Raw genomic sequence first — 16675 nt, 5'->3', positions numbered from 1 at the left:
GATATCTCCTGTGATGAGTAGGAAGTGACCTCCTTCATCTCTTTTGATTGATTTTAGTTTATAATCCAGTTTGTTGGCTATTAGGATTGCTACCCCCGCTTGTTTCTTGGGTCCATTTAATTGGACAATCTTTCCCCAACCTTTAATTCTTAGGTACCGTCTGTCTTTGAAGTTGAGGTGTGTTTATTGTGTGCAGCAGAAGGATGGATTCTGTCTTCTTATCCATTCTGCTAATCTGTGTCTTTTTATAGGCGAGTTAAGACCATTAATGTTGATGGATATTAATGACCATTGATTGTTCATTCTTGTTTGTTTTTGATTTGGTGATGGTGGCGAAATTATGTGTGGGGTTTTATCCCATTTTCCTTTTGGCTGTTGGTGAAGTGGGATTATCTATTGCCTATATTTTTCTGGTTGTAGTTAACTTCCTTTGGTTGTAGATTTCCTTCCAGAACTTTCTGTAGGGCTGGATTGGTGGCTATGTATTGTTTGAATCTGGTTTTGTCATGGAATATCTTGTTTTCTCCATCTATAATGATTGAAAACTTTGCTGGGTATAGTAGTCTGGGCTGGCATCCATGGTCTCTTAGTGTAGGTAGAATATCTATCCAGGACCTTCTGGCTTTCAGAGTTTCCATGGAAAAGTCGGGTGTGATTCTGATAGGTTTGCCTTTATAAGTTACTTGACTTTTTCCTTTGCTGCTCTTAATATTTTCTCTTTGTTCTGTATGTTTGGTGTTTTGATTATTATGTGTCGAGGAGACCTTTTATTTTGGTTCTGTCTATTTGGTGTTCTGTAGGCTTCTTGTATTTTTATTGGCATGTCTTTCTTTAGGTTGGTAAAGTTTTCTTCTATTATTTTGTTGAATATATTTTCTGTTGAATATATTAAACTTTGAGTTGGATTTCTTCACCTTCTTCTATATCTATTATTCTTAGTTTTGGTCTTTTCATGGTATCCCATATTTCCTGGATATTTTGTGCTTGGGATTTTTTGGACTTAAGATTTTCTTTGGTTGATGATTCTATTTCTGCTAGTGTGTCTTCAACTCCTGAGGTTCTCTCTTCAATCTCTTATATTCTGTTGGTTAGGCTTTCATCTATAGTTCCTGATTGTTTACCCAGCTTTTCTATTTCCATTATTTCCTCAGATTGTGCTTTCTTTATTGTCTCTATTTCAGTTTTTAGGTCTTGAACTGTTTTCTTGAGAGATTTTTTGAAAGCTTGTATTTTTTGGTTTGTTTTTTTTCTTCCATTTTTTAAGGGATTTTCTCATGTCCTCTTTACCTTGACCTCTTCTCATCCTTTTTTCTGGTGGGTGTAGCAGGAGTCTCTTCGTCTCCTGGTGAGTATGGGACCAAGGTTCCCTTCTGGTAGATGCAAACAGTTCTAATACTCTGATATCTGTCTTCTTGTCGTGAATGGAGGCGGGACTGCCACGGAGGCCTCAGCAGAGTCTGGGTGTGTCAGATCCCGCTGCCGGTCTTGGGTCCGGCGAGCAAACCCTGGCGTCAGATGCCTCCGAGCCAGTTCGCTCAACACTCCTATTTTCTTAACCTTTGATTTGCAAAGATTGGTGAAGAAGCTGAAGGCAATGTCTTACCAGAGCAAGCACAGTCGGTATTTCCTACTAGTCTGTGAGCATTCAACAGGACTTCTTGCTCCACTGAGGACACAACTGCCACACTCCTATCACTCATATAGAAATGGAACCTGTGTCTGAGTCCCCAAGAGTGATGCTACTTAATTTTATCAGGTAGACCAGTTGGCCTCTATCATCAGGCATGCTGATGCCAATGCTTCTCAAAATGCATTACTTCTCTTATGCATAGTGTGCTAAGTTAAATCCAGTCATTCCACAGTGGGAAAGAACCTGGGACTATACAGAAAACAGGTTGATAACTTGTCCTGAAGTTTCAAAGCCTATGAGTGCTGGGCCCAGGGCTATTTGTTTTGTTTTGTTTTTGTTTTGCCAGGGAGGGCAGGGTAGGTGCAGGGTCAGGCTGTCTTCCCAGGCTCAAGTGATGCCCTTGCTTCTGAGTAGGTGGGGTGTGTAGGCTTAGCTCAGTCTGGCTAAGCTTTTGAAGATTTGTTTCCTCAGAAAGGAAATGAATTGATTCTTTCTTCGAGTGTGTGTGTGTGTGTGTGTGTGTGTGTGTGTGTGTGTGTGTGTGTGTGTGTGAGGCATATTACAGGGGAGTGATGCTACTGAGACTCAACCTCTGGACCCATACATGCTAGATAAACACTCCATTACTAGGATTGCATCTCCAGCCCCGTATTTGAATTCTGAGTAGTAAAGTCTAAAGAAAAAGAACTCATGTGAGTGAAGTAACTTTTCCCTGAGTTCAATCCCCAGAGCTACCTAAAAGACACTGATTTAATTAATTTGATAGAAATGGACTTTTCTGTATCATTTTAATGAAATTTGTCTTTTTATTTTTTGCAGTTTCCCTCAGTGCTGGGAATCAAATCCAAAGTCATATGCATGCTAAGCAAGGGCTTTAACACTGAGTTATATTCCCAAACGCTCTCATTGTACTGTCTAGCATTATATGGTCCTTTTCTTAAGCTGTAAAAAGGTTTCTGAGACTAAATAGACAATTCTCAATAGAGGAATCTAAAATGGCTGAAAGACACATGAGAAAGTGTTCAACATCCTTAGTCATCAGGGAAATGCAAATCAAAACAACTCTGAGATACCATCTTACTCCTGTCAGAATGGCCAAAATCAAAAATACCAATGACAGTTTATGCTGGAGAGGATGCGGAGAAAGGGGAACACTCCTCCACTGCTGGTGGGAGTGCCAACTTGTACAGCCACTGTGGAAATCAGTATGGCGACTCCTCAAGAAAATGGGAATCAGTCTACCACAAGATCCAGCAATTCCACTCCTAGGCATATACCCAAAGAATCACATTCATACAACAAGGACATCTGTTCAACCATGTTCATAGCAGCATTATTTGTAATGGCCAGAAACTGGAAGCAGCCTAGATGTCTCTCAACCGAAGAATGGATAGAGAAATTGTGGTACATTTACACAATGGAGTACTACTCAGCAGAAAAAAAAAACAATGGAATCTTGAAATTTGCAGGAAAATGGATGGAACTCGAAGAAACCATTCTGAGTGAGGTAACCCAATCACAAAAAGACAAACATGGTATGTACTCACTCATATGTGGACCTGCTTTATGATACATAGTAGTGACCGTGCTTTATCAGAGCTGTTTTTAATGATGTTGCTCAGAATGGTTTCCTCCCAGATGAAGACTGAGAAACTAATTTTAAAAAATGGTGCCAAGTACCACAAGAGTAACAGAACTGTGCTGTTTTCTGGGATTATGTTTTTTACTTTGTTGTTGTTGTTGGTTTTTGTTTTTGTTTGTTTTTTGTTTTTTTTTAAAATGGAGTGTGCTGGATGTCTCTACAATTTTGTTCAAAGGACTGCAGAACCTGGAAAAGCTGTTGCTGCTATTGATGCATAACATATTGCCATTATTGCTATATATATATATATATATATATATATATATATATATATATATATATATATATATGCTAATTGAAACTCAAATATGTGATGAATCCAAGGTGTTTCAGTGAGTGCTCACCTGTGCATGCAAATTTGATTTCATCTTTAGTAAGTAGTAAAGTTATATGCTTGACAAAAAAAATATAAGTGACACACTGGAAGACAAATGTCACACAATTTCAATTTTATGTGTAACCTAGAAATGATGAACTTATGGGAACAGAGAGCAGAATTGTGGCTATTAGGCTTCAATGTGGGTCTTTTAACAATGGGGAAACGACTGGTTTAAGGATATAAAACTGCAGTTGGACAAGAGGCATGGACTCTCTGAAGTCTTGAGGTCTACTGAGAGCATGATAAATATGGTTGATAACAATATTCCACATTTTAAAAGTTGTGAGATAGTATACTTTAAGTGTTCTCAAAACAAAAATGATGAATGTGTGATATAACATGTTAATTGGTTTAATTTAGCCATGCCATTGTGAACATACTGTATTCTGTATCATAATTGTGCATGACTTTATTTATGAGCTAAATAAATGAATGAAAAAAAAAGGTTTCTGAGTATGTACACATAATGAGATGAAATAAAATATCCTAAAATTCCTCCTACATTTTCCTTTCATTATGTCGTCTTCTTTTAAAAATCTTTCATTTGATTGGGTGTTTTGTACCTTGTGTACTGTGGGCATGCCTGGTGCCCAAGAAGGCCAGGAGAGGGCAGCAGATGCTCTCCTCTCCAATTTGGTGTTCCAGACAGTTGTGTGCCACCATGTAGTTGCTGAGAAAAGAAACCACATCCTCTGGAAGAGCAGTTTGTGTTCTTAACCAGGGAGTCATTTCTCCCTTTATTATTTTTTAATTGTTTTTAATCATTTTAACCATGGTGTTCTGTGGTTATTATGGCTTGTGTCTTATGAAGCATGCAGTTTTTTTCTAACAAGTTTCATGAATAGTTTCATAATTTATTTTGAAGTGTCTGTTTCCCCTAGGCACACGTTCTCAATTATTTCAGATATAAAGTATATAATCACTTAGGATTTAGTATGAAGTCATTTCTTCTGTTACTCCAGGCTTCACAATCTGGGCAAGAGCTCCCTTGCTAGCCACATATCCACCCCTGAATCTGTTTGATTTTGGACATGAATTAAGCATCACTTTTTTAATCAGCTGAATTCAAAATCATGTAAAATTAATGCCCAGGTAACAGTGTATGACATATCTAAAATTTAGGAGCTTCACAAAGGATGAAAATATTTCAAAGGTTTTTCATAGGCTGACGAGACAGTCTGCATAAGACTCTGGTTTAATACCCAGCAACTCCCCTCCACGTAAAAAGTTTTACCAAAAGCTTATATACAAATCATTTTGTATACCTGCTATAACCAAAGACATTGAAAATGAAAAAGCAAGAAAACAACAAACACAATTCTAAATATATCATGATGGCATTCTACAATGCAATTTAAGAGTGTACTTGGTAAAGTACTTGCAACCCTTTTTTTTTATTTTGTTTTTCTGAGATAGGGTTTCTCTGTGTAGCTCTGACTGTCCTGGAACTCACTCTGTAGACCAGGCTGGCATCAAACTCACAGACATCTGCCTGTCTCTGCCTCTGCCTCCTGAATGCTGGGATTAAAGGCTTGTGCCACCACCACCTGGCTTACAGAAAACTTTTTTAAAAAATCCAGGCTCTAGGAATGGTAACCAAGGTAGGCATCAATCTCATTATAGGAGAAGGGCATCAATGGAATCCTCTCCACCACTGCCTGGCTTCTTAGTTGAGGTCATCCCTGTGAATCCATTCCTAGAGCCTTCATCCAGTAGCTGTTCAAAGCAGAAACAGGCACCCACAGCTAAGCACTGAACCATACTACTGGAATCGAATTGTGCAGAGGGAGGAGGGATGAGCAAAGGAGCAAGACGGGGCTGGAGAAACCTGCAGAAACAGTGAACCTGACCTACTGATAGCATGGAGACCCTAATTGTAAAGCTGGGGAAACAGCATTGAACCAAACCAAGCCCTCTGAATGTGGATGCCAGCTAGGAGGCCAAGGCAGTCTATGGGACCTCTAACAGTGGAGCCAGTGTTTATCGCTAGAGCACAAATGGACTTTGGGAGCCCATTCCCTATGGAGGGATACTATTGTAGCCCAGATACAGCAAGAGGGCCTAGGCCCTCCCCCAAATGATATGACAGACTTTGAAGGTCCCCCATGGAGGACCTCACTATCCCTGGGAAGGAGTTGGAGGGTGGCTTGGGGTGGGGGGTTGGTGGGGAACATGGGAGGATGTGAAAGTAAGGTTATGGAGGGATGGGTATCTAAATATGAGTAGTAATTAAAGAATTAAAAAAAGAAAAAAACAGTCCTGACTACAAAAAAAAAATTCAGGCATAGCCAGGCATAGGATAAACACCTTTAATCCCAGCACTCTGGGCAGAGACAGGTGGCTCTCTCCATAAGTTTAAGGCCAACTTGGTCTACATAGTGATTTCCAGCCAGAAAGAGCTATGTAGTAAGACCCTGTCTCAACACACACACACACACACACACACACACACACACACACACACACACACACACACACAAAAAAAAAAAAAAAAAAAAAAAAAAAGTCCAGGCTTAGTGTATATTCTTTTAAGCCCAGCTCTTGACAGGGAAACAAGTGGCTCCCTGGGACTCACTAGCCAGCCAGCTAGCCTCACCTACTTGGTAAGTTCCAGGCCAGTAAGAGATCAAAGTAGTAGGATGCAGATTATATATGATCACCCAAAAGATTACCCAAAATCTGTATGTAAGAGTTTATTGATACAGGCAAAGCTTCAAAGGTTAATAAAACCTCAGCAGTATGAAATATTTGAATGTGGCATATACCTTGTGTATCACAATGCTGAGTTCCTGATGGGTTAAGCATAGTAATAGACCTGTCAGTTATCAGTCTAACACCAGTTCACAGGAGGTTACTGATGTCCTTCTGTGGCTGCCATCAACAAGTGGTCAAAGTGTTGTTCAAGCCACACAGTATTCTGTCTAATTTGCCTATTCTCTGAAAGAACTCCATCTAATTGTCCATTTTGCACATCATCTAAGTGCATAGTTAAACTGGACTGAAAATTCTTAGAAAGTAAAAGCTGAGCATTTAGTCAGTTTTTATACAGTAACAAGCTGTCTTTTGTGCTCAGCTAATGTGTCAGCTTACTGTTCTTGGGAAATAAAGCTGTAATTGCCAGGGTAGCAGCAATATCAAATTGAAGGAACCTTCATTTCCATTTTGTTGAATAGGGAAATTAGGCATTTGGTAAGAATGAGAAAATCTAGCACATTTGGGGTAATTATTCTGTATATCAAAATCTATTTCAGAGAACTGGAAGTTATATTTATACATATTGGGTCTTTGGAATACACCAATATTTCTATGTTTTAAGGATAGCATTATTGAGTTTCTGTTTTCTAAGATTTCAGGGGTATGTTTTCTATGGGCATATCCTGGTCTCAAGTGTTTAGTGTATAATATATTTGTCTGATTATGTCCTCCACACATCATCCAACAGGATTTTAGGAAGTTTTCCCAGATATGGCAATCCACAAAGAACATATGCTTAAAAGAAATAGGTGTCTCAAAGTTGTAAGTTGAGTTAAAACCTAGTGTTGGTATATGTGTTATTCAGGATATCTTAGTCCAATTACCATTAAAAGGTTTAATAGTATTAAATTTATAACAAGATGCAGTTATTGTTTTAGTAATTAAATTATCACAGTTAAATTACTGTCTAAAGGATTTCCACCAAGACATATCTCTTCTTATGAAGTATATTATGTTCTTTCTCCTAAATTATTTAGGGTCATCTGTAGAATGGTAGTAAGACAAATCTGGTTCTGTGGAGGTGATTTGGGGTAGTTCCTAGGAGCTCTCTCTATAATAATTAGTGTAGTCAATGATGTTTGATGTTAGCTTGTTCAGTTTCATCATGTCTTTTACTCCTAAAAGTACAGAATCTGAGAATCCCATGTTTATATTGTGAACTCCACAGAGCTACATGTCTGGAGTGTAAACCATTGATCAAGGCTCTCTACCTCTATTAGTAGGTATGTAATCTTTATTTTCCATGATGAGAGAGTCATCACAAGTCTGTTTCATAAGGAGTCTTACGATGAAGTTCTTTTGGGTTGTTATAACAAGTATATAACCCATTCTGATTGGTGTGTTCTTTGGATTATAATCACCCAGAATTCCAGAATGTAGTCCAAATGTAGTTTATCAATTAAATTGTGGATGTAAAGTCCTAATCTGTGAGTTCTCAATTGACTGTGGGTAATGCCTGAATCACTGTATTATTTTTGATGTCTAATACATTACACTAGATGTTTTTTAGTAATATTTTGATTATTGCCATATTATGTTTGTTGTTGGGTTACGTTGAGCCAAAGCTTAGTAGGGGAACTCATCTCATTGTAGTACCTTGCCATACCAGTAGGAGGTGCCCCTTCTCCAGATACGTTCCACCTATGATGGACAATGATTTAAGAGTTGGGGTTTTCTGCATAAGATAACCAGTTTCCTACAGGTTGATTGACCCAAGTATTGTCAAATTGTTCCCCGAAGTGTGGGAGGGTTTGTTTTACTTCTAAATATACACAAATAAATTCCAAGTTAGGCAACATAGAGTTGTAGTTTGGGGCTGTGAAATAATTAAACTTATGTGTATCCAATAGACTGGTTTGCAATAATGTGAAATCATGAGATAGGACTTTAGAAAGGTAAGTACCTGGTTTCGTTTTAAGCCTCTTTTCTGTAAGATTACTAGAGAGTATCCTAAGGGCCGACATTTGGGTTCAGCAGGCACAAGTGGGTATTGGTGTGTGTCCTAATATATCCCCAAAGCATTATAATTCCATAATGATGAGGTGTCTGATTGGGAGATACTATAGATCAGCTGTCCCAAGATGAGACTTCTGAGAAATCCTTCACCTTATGGGTGAACAGAGTTGTTCAAAGTATGGAAGGTTAATAAGGCCTAAAACACTATATTATGCTGGCATTGCCGCCCCCCTTTTTTTTGTTCCTTCCTCTATTCCAAATAAGAAGGGTATACTGTAATTGGGTACTTTAAATTATGGCCCGAGATTGAGTGGTTTGGTTCTTATTGTTGCTGTGCCATCCTCATTGTTGGATCTCTCAGTTTGTACATATTCATAGTCCTCTTGTGTTTCCACCCTGGCCGGCACCAGAATTGGTGTAAAGCTCACTTCCATAACTGTGCTACTAATGAAAGTTCCATCAGAAAATGAACTGTGAATAATTAAAGGCTTTTCTTATAGGGTGGGCATCCCAGCAGAAGAAATATGATGATAAATATCCATTTTATATGTTTGTTCTAAGTTTACCCAGTGGTCTGCATAAATTGCTTTGTGTGTTTTTCTGTAATCCTCCAGATATTTGCAACAATTAGTATTGGTGGAGGCTTTAGTAGGATTATTGCGTTTATCTAGGTTGGCAAAGCTCTTAACTCATGGGTTATAATGGTCAGAATTCTGCATAACCTGTTTGCATTTTTTCTCTTCATGTGTGGTTCAACAAGTTTATATGCCCATTCTGTAACATTCCAATAGATGGCTATTGCATTGGTATTATTAAGTATGAAGGCTGCACTAAGTGTTAGTATTCAGGCATCTGTACTGGCTTGTCCTTGGGGTTCTGACAGGATAAGCCCTCAGCTGCAGCCACTAAGAGCACCACCTGTGCGTATTCACTATGTTTCCTTTTAAAAGGGCCCTGCCCATTTCCCATCCCTGTCTTTTTCTTTGTTCCCTCCTCTCTCTTTTCATTCTCTCCCACCCTTCCTTTCTCCTGCTGCTCCCATCCCCGGAGGCCAGTCTTCCCCTCCCCTTTCCCCTTTTTATGATTCATTTCCCTGATTAAAAAAAAAACAAAACAAAAAACAAAACCCTGTCTCATAGCATCTTTCTTGCATGCACTGCTTTTCTTAAATTACAACACTAAGTCCATCCCATCCTACAATATTGGGGAGATCTGGGGGAAAGGATGTAGTGGGCTAGGTCCAGGTGGCTGCACTGAGAGCAGTGGGAATAACTTCAGAGAGAGCTTTGTACCTGTTATAAAGACAGTGTTGATCCACTTCATTCTCAGTATTAGTGATCCATTGTGATATTCCAGTAGATGCATGGTGCTTTGATAGAGGTGTTACAGTATCTGATATAGAGGCAATTCAAAACTGAGGCCAATAGGACTATAATTAAGGTGACAGAAAGTGTGAGGAGAGTGCTGGGGTGTGCATATACCATTAGGTCTTAGGATCTAGTTTCAGTTTTTGCTTCTAGGACCAAAGCTAAATCTACTCCCTGTATGAGCTTGTGTGCTACAAATTTGTTTGTAAGTTTTAGAAAGGTTATTATGTCTCCTAATGATGGTATATCTGGTTAGTTTTTCTCCTAACTGAAATAAGTCTGGAACAAGGTAAGTTGTGTCCAGTGACTATAGCCAAATCTCAACGTAAAGCCACTTTGCATATAAAATGAGTGCAACCAGTAAAACTTAATAAAGGTAGTAAAGTAGCAAATAGTGATGAGACCATTTAGAGTCTGTGCAATTAGCCTAATACTATGTTCTGATAGAGTTGTGAGATGGGAGTGTCAGCATTTCTTCCTCCAACCAACATGCCATTGAAGCAAATAGTGTAGTTAGTCAATACCTAATGTTTCCAGGTATTATAGGAGGTATTGCTGAAATCCAAATGTTAGAAAGAAATAAATTATAATAGATAGACTGAGCCCCAATATGGTCTGGGTCTTGAGTTCAGTATGTAAGCTGCTTTGCTAACAAAAGCCAATTGCAGGTTGAGTTAATCAGACAAAGTTAATTAATCTTTGATTATGGCATTCCACCTCTCAGTGTTTCCTGATGCTCTAGGGCAGTGGTTATCAACCTACAGGTTGTGACCCCTTTGGGAGTCGAACAAGATTTTCACAGGAGTTGTCTAAGACCATTGGAAAATACTGATATTTACATTATAATTCATAGCAGTAGCAAAATTACAGTTATGAAGCAGCAATGAAAGTAATTTTTATGGTTGGGATCACCACAACATGAGAACTGTATTAAAGGGTTGCTGCATTAGGAAAGTTGAGAACCACTGCCCTAGGGCTATATGGTGTATAGAAATTACATTAGGTATCTAATTCTTTAGCCAGTACTTTGTCAAGAGTTTATTATTATAGATTTAGGACAGCCAAAGGCCCTGCACCAGAACCATAGATTATTCATGGAGACTTGCTTTGTAGGGCATGCGCTACTGCTATGTCTAACCCTATAAATGTGTGCCACTATACATGCATATTTATTCCCAGATTTGGTCAATGGTCCTATGAAGTGTATTTGTGTTACATAGTTAAATCTATCTTATGTGTAGCCTTGCCAATGGAGTTGTAATCTAGTTGGCTTCTGTGAGCATTTTTCACAACCCTTGACATTATTCTTAATAACATGCCAGAGTACCTTAATAGTATATTAATATAACAAGAGTTTTAGTTCTTGTGTTCCTAGATGTCCTAGTTTCTGATGTAATGGCAATAGCCACTCATAAGTGACCTCTAGATTAATGGTAGGTAGTACTTGTATTCATGTGCCATTTTCCCATTTGATTATAGTTCTAGGTATTTGTTCCTGGTTACTTATATCTGATTGCATTGATCTTGGATAGTTGATCATAATGGTATTATTATGTCTGACTTCCTCTAAGTTCGAGGCCAGCCTGGTCTGCAGAGCAAGTTACAGTACAGCCAGGTCTATTCGAGAAACCCTGTCTTGAAAAATACAGAAAAAAATCTAGGCCTCTTTAGAGCAAAGGTCTTTTCTACTGATTGTAAAATTAGTGTTTTTCAGTTCTTTAGATCACTTTGCAATGCCAGTTGCTGAGGTCTAAGAGTCAGTAAATAAGCATATAATCTGTGGCCTTCCTTTAGTGATTGTTGTATAGCCAACCTTACTCCTGGGACTTCTGTGTGCTGTGCAGACCCGGACGTGCCATCCTCTGTGATGGTTCTACTACTAGAGGGCCTGAATGTGGCTGACTTCTAGACAAACACATTGTCACCCAGGCAGGGGTACTTTGTAGGAGCAAAGAAAGTATCATACTTGGGGGTGGGTCCCAAGACCCTATACATGTTGAGTGCTGCTCCTTAGCCTTCACCTCTGGTGGGGAGACCTCTATGGCTGTAAGTTCTTCAGTCACTGCCCTGCCTGACTTTCCTTGCCTGGGTGTACCAATTCTAGATTAACAGCTTTGGTTCCATTTGGACTCTGCAGGGCACTTCTCCAAGTCATTCTGACTCAAGGTAACAGTGGCATACAGCATTGTAAAGTTATCGACTGGTCCAGTGACAACAGATTTAAATGTTTTAATGCCTCAAACAGAGTCCAAATGTGTTTTTCAAAATTGAGTATCTAATCTCAAAGTCTGGAAGATTTTTACAGCAAAATTCAATAGTTTTTGCTGGGTGTTGGTGGCACAGGCTTTTAATCCCAGCACCGGGGAGGCAGAGGCAGGCAGATCTCTGTGAGTTCGAGGCCAGCCTGGTCTACAGAACAAGTGCCAGGATAGGCTCCAAAGCTACCAGAGAACCCTATCTTGAAAAACCAAAAAAAAATCAATAGGTTTCATATTTTGTCCTTTTTTGACATAAACTCCAATTATATCTATGATTCAAGGTAAAGTTAGGACTGGGTATATGAGTGTTTCACTGTCTGTTAGGCTAGGTTAAGGGTTGAGTTAGAGTAGTAGTTAAAGGGTTATAGTCAGGGTCTTAGGGTTAGTGTTACCATTAAAAACTTTTTTTACACCAAAATCTGATAGGTTTCATATTTCATACATTTTTTGCTGAATAATCCAATTACCATATTCCTTAATACAAATTACCTCTATGATGTAAGGTAGGGTTGTGTCTAGGTGTATCTGTGTTTTATAATCTGCCATATTAGGTTAAGGCTAGTGTTAGAGGACTGTAGACCAGGTTGGCCTCGAACTCACAGGAGATCCACCCGCCTCTGAGTGCTGAGATTAAAGGTGTGTGCCACTAACATCCGGCTTAGTTTGTTTCTTGAGACATGATCACACTATGAATCTCTGGCTGTCCTAGAATTCATTTTGTAGACCATACTGGCCCAATGTTGGATCCAGTCTCCAGCCTGGGTTTATAGGTTCTGTTAAATCCACTGGGAGATGTAAAAATTCCAGAGTACTTGCAGACCTAATCCAGGCTCAGATCCAGTACACACCACAGCTACTGATGAAGCCTCTGGCATGGTAGATTTATCCTGGGTTTGTGAGGCTAATCCATATTCAGACCTTGCTCTGGCTCTCCATCTTTTTTTAAATGTATGTCTATATGAGTGAGGGTGTCAGAAGCGCTGGAACTGAAGTTACAGACAGGTGTAAGCTGCCATGTGGGTCCTTGGAATTGAACCCGGGTCCTCTGGAAGAGCAGCCAGTGCTTTTAACATCTGAGCCATCTCTCTAGCCCCCGGGTCCTCATCTTCTACTGAATACAAGTTTTCTCATCTCCAACATTTTATTTGTTGGTGTGTTTATTTTAGATTTGCACTAAGCACCATAGAAGCCCATAAAGTTCAGTTAGAGAAGGACTCAACTAAACTCCCAGCCTACGGGAAGCTGAAACAGGAGGATTAAGACTTCTAGACCAGTTTAGGCTTACAGATGCTGCCTCAGATAGAAAAGGGGAAAATGAATCCCGCACTGATGAATCACCTACAAAAGTGCATTTGCTGAACTTCTATAGGACCAAGGCTTGATTCCCAACCTTCACAGGGCATCTTACAACCACCTGCAACTTCAGTTCCAAGAGATCCTTATGGACTATGCAGGCACTAAGTATACATACATGCACAGAATACACTGATGCACAGAATATTTTTAAGAGGAAAATGCTATAGATAAATATAGACAAATAGATGATATATAGCAGACAGAGATTCAACAATAGAATTTGATGACTAAATAATAATAATAATAATAATAATGTATTAATATAATAATAATAATAATAATAATAATAATAATAATGTCTTTAATACTGAAAGTTTCTGGAGCTGATGCTAAGAACACTTACAGATACTGCTAGTAGCAATGCCATTCTAAGCACTCTGGAATTCTGGGTAGCAATGAATAAGTCATTACTGTCTTCTCCAAAGTGGAAGCAAAACTGTCATTTGACATTGCCAAGGGCCCTTTCCTGCAGAACACAACCTATGCTGAGAACATCTGTCCTGCAGTGAAGGATATCTGTGGCAACAACCACAATCATGTCAGTTATAAGCATAATACTGTCTTTTGTGTATGTAGCATGCACCCCTCCTCCTAAGCCCTTAAGGAGGGGCTCCTATTTTCCTACATGGGCCTGAGCTCTCTCGGAGCACTTGTATTGCCATCTGTATATAACAAGTTATTTCACCTCAAAGAACAGCCAGCCTCAGTGTACATCCCATATCACCTCCAGAATCATTTTGCTCATCTCATCCCTCACAGGGTCTCCAGCCGCCTATTGATTCATCTGATAACAATTTTGGCTGCACATCTAGAGGCAGATGGGAGTAAGGCTGTCAAAACTCTGAGGACTCTTTAATACATTTGCATTTTTTTTCAGATTTTTTATTATTTTTATTAAAATAATTATTATTTTAATTATTGAATTAGAAACAAGATTGTTTTACATGACAATCCCAGTTCCCTTCTTCCTCCCGTCCTCTCCTATCACCCCCCCACACACACACACACTAAAACCCTACCTATCACATATTCTTTCTTTTATTCTTCCCCTGACTCAACACCTTTCCTTACAGCGTTGAGGAACAATGGTAGGGCCTTGGGCTTGCAAGAGAGTCATCTTCCTCATTCTGAGTCATATTCATGCAGACCATACCTTAACATATTTCTATTTTTTTTGCAGGGGAGCTCCAATTTAGAATTCCAGCATTTAGGGACTGGAGAGGTGGCTCCATGGTTAAGAACACTGGGTTGCTCTAGCAGAGGCCCCAGGTTTGATTCCCAGCACCCACACAGTAATTCACAACTATCCCACCATCCCCAACTCCAGTTGCAGGGGGATCTGATGCATCTTCTTATGTTGGTGGGCACCAAACATGCACATGATGCTCAGACACAGATGCAGAGAAAATAAACTCAGACATAAATAAAATGAATAAACCTAACTAAAAGTAAAAAAAAAAAGGAACCCCAGTATTTGGAAGGTTTGGTAAGAGGAAGATTGCAGTGTGCCTGGTGCTCCGATGCCAAACTGAAGTTCAGGCCACTCTGGGCTATGTAATGACACATTATTAAAAAAAACCCAACCATAACAAAACAAAACAAGGACCTATTTTAATAGAAGTTTTTCTAAGACACATGAGCCAGCTACCAGGACCATTTTTCTTTTTCAGGGCATTTCCTTTCCAGCCAGCGTCTGTCTCTCACCTGCATGGGTGAGTCTCCTTCCAGGAATCTCTCGAGGGCAGGTATGAGGGAGGGCATGACACTCCACCTGGGAGAGGGGCTCCTGACCTGATCCCTGCCCTCCAAGATCTGGAGAAGGTTGAGTTCACTACTCTCCCTTCAGGTCCCATCACTTTCCTTTCCTGCCCCCATCTGGGGTTGCTGCCCTGAGTGATCCAAACACATGTGGGACCAGCACACCCTAGCCAGGAGCCATTGGCACCTGCTACCTCAGGGAGGTCCCAACCACCCCAGTTCCCATGCATCAGCCCTGGATGCCTGACTCCCAACCTGGTCTGCCTGAGGGCCCATTGACCTGGTCCCACCACACAAGATCCCAAAGTCTTACTGTGTATAACTCCAGGTGATGTTTCTATGTTTATAGCAGTGTTGAAAATCCATGTGTTTTGGGGGGAGGGCCTAGGCCCTGCCCCAAATGATGTGACAGACTTTGATGATCCCCCATGGGAGGTCTCACCCTCTCTAGGGATGTACGGGGGGGGGGGGGAGGTATGGGATGGATGAATGGTTGGTGGGGGACATGGGAGGACACGGCGGAGAGGGAACTGGGATTGGTATGTAAAATAAGATTGTTTCTAATTTAAATAAAATTTATTTTAAAAAAGAAAATCCACCTGTTTTACACAAAGAACCACCTTCTCCAACGCCCATTCCTTCCTTAAAGCAAAAGTTTTTAAACCCTTGTGATTCCTGGGACAGTAGAATTGCTCATGGACTGTGCCGGCTGCAGTGATGATTCCAACAAGCAGCTACTGTGGAGAATACATTTTAAAAAATCATTTTAAAAAGATTTGTGAAACAATTACTCAGGATGTTTGTGGCTTGCCAACCTTGATGTAGATGTCATGTTACCAATGATTTCCTGTGCTGGGGGCTTGGCATTGTTTACTATTTGCCAACTTCTGGCCTAAGCATGAACATGGGCATCTCTCCCAGCACTGCTAGGCACAGCACCTGTATTCTGTGTTACAAAGGCTTTACATACACACACATATATAAACATGTGTGATTTGGGGTCCCTGCTCCATGCACCTATCATTACCTCATTTTTCCCATGTATGTATTTGAGAAAATGCTAATATACTGAGAAAAATGCTTCTTAAAGCTTAAATGTGTTTTTCCCATCCCATTGGACTCACATTGGTTTTGCTGTATTATAGCTGGGCATTGGTGTCTTTATACCAGCACTTGGGAGGCAGAGGCACATGGATCTCTGTGAGTTCGAGACCAGCCTGGTCTACAGAGTGCCAGCACAGGCTCCAAAGCAATACGGAGAAACCCTGTCTCAAAAACAAACAAACAAAAAAAGAGTATGCTGTATTTTATATGTGTGTATGGACTGAAACTTTCAATAGATTTATACTTGTAAAAAGGAATGTTGCTAATTCTGATTGACCTAATAGTGCAATAATTCATTTTTAAATAGTGTTGCAAATTTAGAGCCATTCTGGGTGTGCAGTTTCAGAAGCCTCCAACTGAGGAATGGCTTGTTTGTTGATTTTTGAAACTGCCTTGCTGTGTGGCTTTGACTGGCTGCCAACATCCTCCTGTCTCAGCGTTCTAGGTGCTGATTACGGAGCGTGTCCAACA

Source organism: Cricetulus griseus, chromosome X, assembly GCF_003668045.3.
Source record: "Cricetulus griseus strain 17A/GY chromosome X, alternate assembly CriGri-PICRH-1.0, whole genome shotgun sequence".
NCBI lineage: Eukaryota > Metazoa > Chordata > Mammalia > Rodentia > Cricetidae > Cricetulus > Cricetulus griseus.
Note: the sequence above shows the minus strand (reverse complement) of the source record.